General features: G+C 42.1%; 1 pseudogene; it reads right to left on the bottom strand.

The window, feature by feature from the left end:
• Positions 1 to 6,256: 6,256 nt before the first annotated feature.
• The window catches only part of LOC112551891, a 14,527-nt pseudogene continuing 13,932 nt past the window's right edge, over positions 6,257 to 6,851 (bottom strand).

The raw sequence follows: 6,851 nt of genomic DNA, 5'->3' as shown, positions 1-6,851 counted from the left end.
CCCATCCTATTCTCATCTGCCCACTTTTGTAGTCTGTCTAAATCTAGTTGCAGCCTCTCTCTCCCTTTGAGTGTGTCCACCTCGCCCCACATCTTAGTGTCATCAGCAAACTTGGACAGGGTGCTTTCCACCCCCTTGTCCAAGTCACTGATGAAGATGTTAAACAGTGCGGGCCCGAGGACTGAGCCCTGAGGGACCCCACTGCTTACATCTTGCCAGGCTGAGTATGACCCGCCCACCACCACTCTCTGGGTGTGCCCCATCAGCCAATTTTTTACCCATCCAACTGTGTAGGCATTAATGCCACAGTTGCTTAATTTATTGATGAGAATGGGGTGAGGCACCCTAGATCTTTTCCCTATGATATTCCCAACTGATAAGGTTTCAGTCTATAGTTGAAATTCTTTTATTAGTCTATCTGTGCATGGTCTTCCTCTTTATATTACTGAATTTCATTCCCTATTATACTGATCTTTAAAGTTATCCAAACCTTCTTGTGTTGTATCGCCCTTCCATATTGGTGATGCTTCCTAATTTTGTTTCATAAAAAATCATTAGCACAGTCCTACATTGGCAAGTGGCAAGACAGATGCCCCTTGCACTGCCAAGTAGCAAGCCAATCTCTAAGTGTTCTCATGTGGTCCCAAAGCCATGTTGAATTTAAGGCATGATGGGACCCAGCCATAAAGTTATTACACATGTCCTGTTTGTTTTATTTTGTCTGTGTTTTGTTGTACTTTTAATTGTATAGACGTGTGGCTGGGTTACTACTTAAGACTTGATTAACTTGTTAGTTAGGTGCCAGGGCCTAAGGCACCTAATTCTGACCAATCATACAATTAGATTCCTAAGATCAACTCTTTTTCTCTCTCCATTTTATTCCTGGAGAGAATATATGGCTTCCAAGTCAATTGATTTTCAGTGCATTGCATAAGGAGCCTAATCAACTATTTCAGGCTGAGACTTCCATGAAGTGCAGAGCACTTGGGCACTGCAAGGAATAAGTTACTTTAGGAGCTGATATGGAACTTCACTTCAGCAATCTTCGAAGTAATAGTTTCTACTAGTGTCATGTGGAAAACAGTGTTACTATACTAGTAAATAGCTTTAGTGAAAACCTGAAGTAGTAACAGATTGCAAAGCATTCAAGTAAAGTAGAAGAAATAGAGCTTAAGGCAGCAGGAGGCCTTGTACATTTGTAAATATTAAATATCCACCTGTTTTTACAAAAGAAATCAAATCCTTTCCTCAATCATAAGCTGGAAATGTGATGGCACCCAGCCCATTCTCATTTGTATATGAGACGTTTGGCCTTAAAAATGTTGACACCCCTAAAGCATAGAAGACTTTTTGAAAAATGCAGATTCATTTTTAAACTTTTCACAGAGGAACTTTAACTGACTGGCTTCTAACTCAGGCTTTCAAATCTCACACTTGAAGCTGATTTCAAGCCCAATGAGGTTCTTCCATTGACTTCAATGGACTTTTCACTTTGCTCTCCATGTCCCCTTAAAATAGAAAGAAAGAGGACCCTTACGTAGCAAGGAAATAGATGCTACATATTCAGGACTTATTGTTTTTGTATTTGCTTTGCACATAGGAGGGTTTCTCTTTAAATGAGACCTTTTTTTTTTTGTAGACCAACTTGTCTTTCTGATAGATCCTGCAGAGAACAAATCACAGCATAATTTGTTCCCATAGCAATAACTGTGCTCTCACAAATTAAATACTATGTGCCAAATTCACCACTATTTTAAGGGAGTTTAGCCTGCTTACGCTGATGATATATTTTGTTCTGTGACTTCTCCGCAGGATCAGATGATGGGAGGGAGTCAGCTAAACTCAGAAGTAATTTTAAACCAATTTTTGCTTTAAATGTGAATTCATAGTACTGTTGCAATATCACCAAAGCAGTAGCATAACTAGCGGTGGGTCAGAAGGGTGCTCACCCCACGAACCAAGTTAGGAGGTGTACCAAAAATTTCTGTGCCCCAGCAACACTGCCATGCTGAGAACTCCAGAACAGTTCCTGGATGCTGCTGCTTTAAGATCAGTGTGGGCAGATCACATGTGGCAGCAGCAGAACAGCTAGGGCTGTGTAGGAGTCCCAGCATGGGTACGGCTGCTGCTCCCTACCCCTGCTCTTGTAACCCAGCGCCCTGCCATCAGCCCTTCATAAAGAATTTGAAAGAACTGACACGGTTGACTGCCATACATACCCCTGGCACTAGTTGTCACTCAAACTGCAAAGGTTCTCACGCTTGTATTTACCCATTCCTCCAATGTGCCATCAATTCTGCCTTCATCTCAGTTTAGCCAATCAGTCTGCTCTTCATTTAGACCTTAAGGTTCTTTGTTTCTGTCTCACCCTGGACTGGTAAGGTGCACTGGATGAGGAAGGGAAGAGAAGGGAAAGGTGTAGAGGGCAGTATTATGGCTCACATGAGGGGAGTTGGCAACGCCATCCTGAGTTCTTGGATTCTTCCTGAGTTCGCTCTTGTCTCCCCTCTGTAAGAATTGTTCTTAAGGAGTAGTGGTGAAGATGGGGAGATTGCTGTCTGCTTCCAGAAGCAATCCTGATTGTCTTGTGTTCTCCAGGAGATGGGGCTGTCACATAGGCAGTCAATAAAAAAGGATTCCTCCCCAGGAAATTACACCAGAGGTTGTGGCTTCTTAAGTTATTCTGGAATTGGCTCCAGTTCTGTTCAAACTTGACTGAATCATGCAGAAAATCATGAGTTGGCAAACCCTGTAATTAGCAAACACTATAGAAAGACAGGTGAAATACATAAGTATGTAACTGAAACTGGGATCTGTGTCCCAGTGCAAAAATGCCTTTTAAAACTGTTACAGTGCAGTTTTATATAAGATTCTCCAACAAAGTTATGTCACCTAAAAATTGTTAATGATTACTAACCTGTTTTTCAATGCCATTCTTTTTGTTTCCTGCTTTGCCTCCAATGAAAATGGAAAACTATGTAGGAGCTTCAAAATTACAGAAATGTCTTTAGGGTTTACTGTGTCATAAACAAGCAACTTTGTATCACTAGCAATTTTCAATAATTATAGTGTCGAACTCAAGATGCTATTGTTAAAGGTCTATCAGCACTTCTATAACACCATAAACTGCTCTTCCCCTTCTCCCCCCCCAGGCTTGATAAATTCATTATAACCAAAAAACAAAAGAAAAAAACTCTGTCAGGGCTGGCATTTTGCAGTACAAATTCCTAGCCTGAAATGGGGTATTTTTTGTAAAACTTAAGAAAATTGTTTTTGTTCACATGGAGAACTGGAACATATTTGTATTCTTATATTAATAATTATATGCTCTATCAATGTGATATTAACTTGCCTCATTGCATGCAACTGGATCAAAGAAGATTGCTACAGAAACAGTCTAGGTAAGGAACATCTCAACAAGCATCCAAACCTGGGGATAAGACTGTTATGCAGAGGTTGAGAAAAGGGAAATCAAATTTAAACTATTCTGAGGAGAGGGGGGATAAAAATGGTCGAAAGATACCTATAGGCTAATGAAAAGTCAGAGTTCTGCAGCAAGACAACTATAACATGGTTTTAAAATGTGGGTCACCAAACTAAGTTAGGTCTACCCATGAGTTTAAAGAGTGCCCATGTAAGTAATAAGGTATGTGTATTGGTGTCTCTGTTATTTTATATCTATTTCTCCAAGTATGGTGTAACTTTTCATACCCTTTTCATTTTTTTGCTTCTCTGTTTCTTCATAATATAGCCTGTTATAGTCTGGCTTTTGAAGGGAAATCTTAAATTATCAAGCCAGTGGGCCTGCTGGGTATCACAGTTGCTATCTGAGGATGTAATGTAAAAGCCAAGTTGGAGAATGGTTGGATCATGGAGTCAGATCTCAATACAAAACGGGATAATTGACCTGCCATTTTTACAAATGCTCTTCTTATATTCTTATTGAACAGAATGGTGGGAGATGTTTCCTCTGGCATCTTTAAACAAATAATGGTGGATACTAGGACATTGAATAGGGGATAGATCACTCTAGAGTTATCCAGTTCAATGCTCTTTCTCTATAGCAGTCATTTCGGTCACTGTTGGAGACAGAAGAATGGGCTACATGGACCATTGATCTGATCCAATATGACAGTTCTTATATTCTTATGCTCTTAGTTGGGAACATAGAAAAGGTACTCAGAAGATGTGTCTACCCTTATCCTACTCCACAGAACAAACTGTTTCAGCTCCACACATTCCCAGAACAAAAACATCTCCAGAAGACATCTAATAGTATGTGCAATTGTTCAATAAAAATCATTGAAGTTCAGCTGTTTAGTGCAGTGAGTGGGAAGCCCAACTCATTGAAAAGAGTATAGGCATTCCAGGGTCTGCACTGGTGACCATCCATAGCCAGAGCACCCCCATGAATGCCTTCTGGGCTGCTCTGTGCACTCCCCTGGCTGACAAATTACCAGCCTTGGGCTGGGAACTGCTGGGTGCTCCTGGGCTGGCTTCAATCCTCCAGCTCCAGGGCCAGCTCAGGAGCTCATAGTAGTTCTCAACCCTGGTTGAGTTACTTACCCTAACAGAGCTGCCTTTCTCAGAGTATTTGGCAAACAGAAACTTTCTTCCTCTGCTCAGATCACTGTGGTGTTACCTAGTTCATTGCCTTACCAGAGCAGGCAAAAAAAATAAAAACGGAATGAAGCAAACACTTGGAGGAACTTCAGAAGGCAAGGCATTCTTCCTTCTTCCCCATCTGACCTAGTCAGTGTAAAAAAGATTACCATGAAAAGGAAGTCTGATAACTGGTTATGCACAGTAATCAACTGTTAACATTACTAAACACAAAGCCAACTCTGCATATTGTACTGTACAACGTCATTATAACCCTGTTTATAACAAACTCCTCTTTTAACAAACCCAACAGCAGGAAACTTTTGTTTTTCATTATGATGCAGTAAATTGACTAATTCTTATTATAGTGAATTTCTCCTATTTATAATAGTAAACTCTTCTCTGGATTGCATGATCATTAAAGTGAGGTTTTTCCTGCATTTCTGTATGTGGATACTGTGCCTGGTTTCATCATATTGTGCAACATTTTAAAGGGTGCATTTCAGCTGCATTTGAAAATGGAACTTTGACTCCTAGACTTAATTCCATTCCTTCAAAGTCATAGAACATGAGCTTGGAACCTCATTATGAGCCATAAAGAAGCAAGGAGCTTCTATCCCTGAATAGGAAAAAAAACTACCTCATTATTGTTTATCTATTTATTTTGAGCAGTCTTATCCCCACTTTTGAAGGTGGCACAGTGGACAGTTAAGATGGAAAAGTAAGTAGGATTAGGAGAAAAAGAATAAACCAGAGGGCAGCTTGTTCAGTGAGGTGGATGTTGTCCTGGGAAGGAAGGGCCAGGTTTTAGCCTGGGCCTCTCTGATAGAGGGCAGATATTTCCCCTTTACTATTTGTCCAGGAATAGGAAATGCAGGGTGCAGCAGGCCAGTTTCAAGAGAATACCTAGTCCATAATCTAGAATGCTTAGTCCATAATCTGGAACACTTCTTTGAGAAGTAGAAGATTCAGGTTAATATCACCTCTTGGTCCTTCATTTCCTCTCCTCCCTTTTTGTGTCCTTGTGACAAAGTACTTGACAGAATTTGCAGATTCATTGGAATCTGACAGGGCCACATCATGAATGCTTCAACTATGGCCTCAAACTTGCTACCTCTGGGGCAGTTAACCATGTGCTTTGGTGCCCACATCACCCTATCCTCTGTTATTCTAGTCACTGGGGAAGTGTGTTATTTTAGGGCACTCATTTGTTATCTGGCAACCAGCTTGTGGTGCAGGGGCTTTAACCCTGGGTTGGTTATTGTAGGGTCACTAAGACAGCTCATGTTGGTTTCTTATTGTAAGGTTCCAATAGAGGACAAATTTGCTACTGTACAGTTACTCAGGATGTGGGAGCTGCACACACTGGCTTGTTATTATAGGATCACTTGGGCTTATGGCTTGTTATTGTAGGGTCACTTAGGGGCACTGTTAGTTATTGTAGGGGCACTTGGGCTGCATACATTGGCTTTTAATTTAATTAGGGCTGCCCTTTTTGATCTTTGTAGGGACACACTGCGGGGAGAGGGAGGGGTTGAACATACTGGTTTGTTGTTGTCTGGTCCCTCAAGTCACTGGGTCTAGTAGCAATATGCTTTCATCAGTGGATTTCTCTGGCACTCTTCACTTGGCCACTCACCACCAGGTTGCAGTACTAGGCGGTGTGTACCAGCTGGGCTTCACAGTTGGGTGGCAGGCAGGTGGGCATGCTTGCCACCCTCTCTGTGAAGCAGGGCACATGTGTGGACCCACTGTCAGATACAAAGGCAACCAGCGTGTGCTACTCAAAGATGACCAGGATGCTGTCATGCTCTGTGCCTGACATACTTCATGAGAACCACGGCATTGCTCATCCCAGCTCATCCCTATGCCATACTGGTTAGTGTCTGCCCACAAGTCCTGGGAGATCTTCTCAAAGTCCAGGTGACACTTCTTAGTATTCTCCACTAGGGCTGTGTGAAGCTTTGGGTGGTGATTTGATTCAGAGGAGATTTGGCCCTATTTGGTGGCTGAATCTCTGAATCTGAATCAAATGGGAGACCAATTACAAGGTCCAAATCAATTGGAAGCTCTCCAAATCTTCAGAAAAGATTTGGAGGGCTTCGATGATTCAGAGAGTCCCCAGTGGCTGCATCAGGGAGCTGCAGCCAGACTAGAAGCTGGTAAGTAGGGGCAGGGGAGGGGGGGCTGAAGGGGAGAAAGGACCATGGGGGGACCCCTGCCTGCTTCTCCAGCCCCCCTGATCCTTG

Source organism: Alligator sinensis, unplaced genomic scaffold (genome assembly GCF_000455745.1).
Source record: "Alligator sinensis unplaced genomic scaffold, ASM45574v1 scaffold600_1, whole genome shotgun sequence".
NCBI lineage: Eukaryota > Metazoa > Chordata > Crocodylia > Alligatoridae > Alligator > Alligator sinensis.
This window is presented reverse-complemented; position numbering and strand designations above follow the sequence as displayed.